The sequence below is a fragment of the Anomaloglossus baeobatrachus genome, chromosome 2 (assembly GCF_048569485.1).
Source record: "Anomaloglossus baeobatrachus isolate aAnoBae1 chromosome 2, aAnoBae1.hap1, whole genome shotgun sequence".
In the NCBI taxonomy this organism is placed as follows: Eukaryota; Metazoa; Chordata; class Amphibia; order Anura; family Aromobatidae; genus Anomaloglossus; species Anomaloglossus baeobatrachus.
In genome coordinates, this window is record NC_134354.1 from 798,377,339 (window position 1) to 798,378,397 (window position 1,059).

Consider the following 1,059-nt stretch of genomic DNA (forward strand, 5'->3'; position numbering starts at 1 on the left):
CATCCTCTGTGGGGTGGGATGTGTGACCGCAGCTCCATTCATCCTCTGTGGGGTGGGATGTGTGACCACAGCTCCATTCACCCTCTGTGGGGTGGGATGTGTGACCGCATCTCCATTTATCCTCTGTGGGGTGGGGTGTGTGACCACAGCTCCGTTCATCCTCTGTGGCGTGGGATGTGTGACCGCAGCTCCATTCATCCTCTGTGGGCTGGGGTGTGTGACCGCAGCTCCATTCATCCTCTGTGGGGTGGGATGTGTAACCGCAGCTCCATTCATCCTCTGTGGGGTGGGATGTGTGACCGCAGCTCCATTCATCCTCTGTGGGGTGGGGTGTGTGACTGCAGCTCCATTCATCCTCTGTGGGGTGGAATGTCTGACTGCAGCTCCATTCATCCTCTGTGGGGTGGGATGTGTGACTGCAGCTCCATTCATCCTCTGTGGGCTGGGGTGTGTGACCGCAGCTCCATTCATCCTCTGTGAGGTGGGATGTGTGACCGCAGCTCCATTCATCCTCTGTGGGCTGGGGTGTGTGACCGCAGCTCCATTCACCTCTGTGGGGTGGGATGTGTGACCGCAGCTCCATTCATCCTCTGTGGGGTGGGATGTGTGACCGCAGCTCCATTCATCCTCTGTGGGGTGGGATGTGTGACCGCAGCTCCATTCATCCTTTGTGGGGTGGGATGTGTGACCGCAGCTCCATTCATCCTCTGTGGGGTGGGATGTGTGACCGCAGCCCCATTCTTCCTCTGTGGGGTGGGATGTGTGACCGCAGCTCCATTCATCCTCTGTGGCGTTGGATGTATGACCGCAGCTCCATTCATCTTCTGTGGGGTGGGATGTGTGACCGCAGTTTCATTCATCCTCTGTGGGGTGGGATGTGTGACCGCAGCTCTATTCATCCTCTGTGGGGTGGGATGTGTGACCGCAGCTCCAGTCATCCTCTGTGGGGTGGGATGTGTGACCGCAGCTCCATTCATCCTCTGTGGGGTGGGGTGTGTGACCGCAGCTCCATTCATCCTCTGTGGGCTGGGGTGTGTGACCGCAGCTCCATTCATCCTC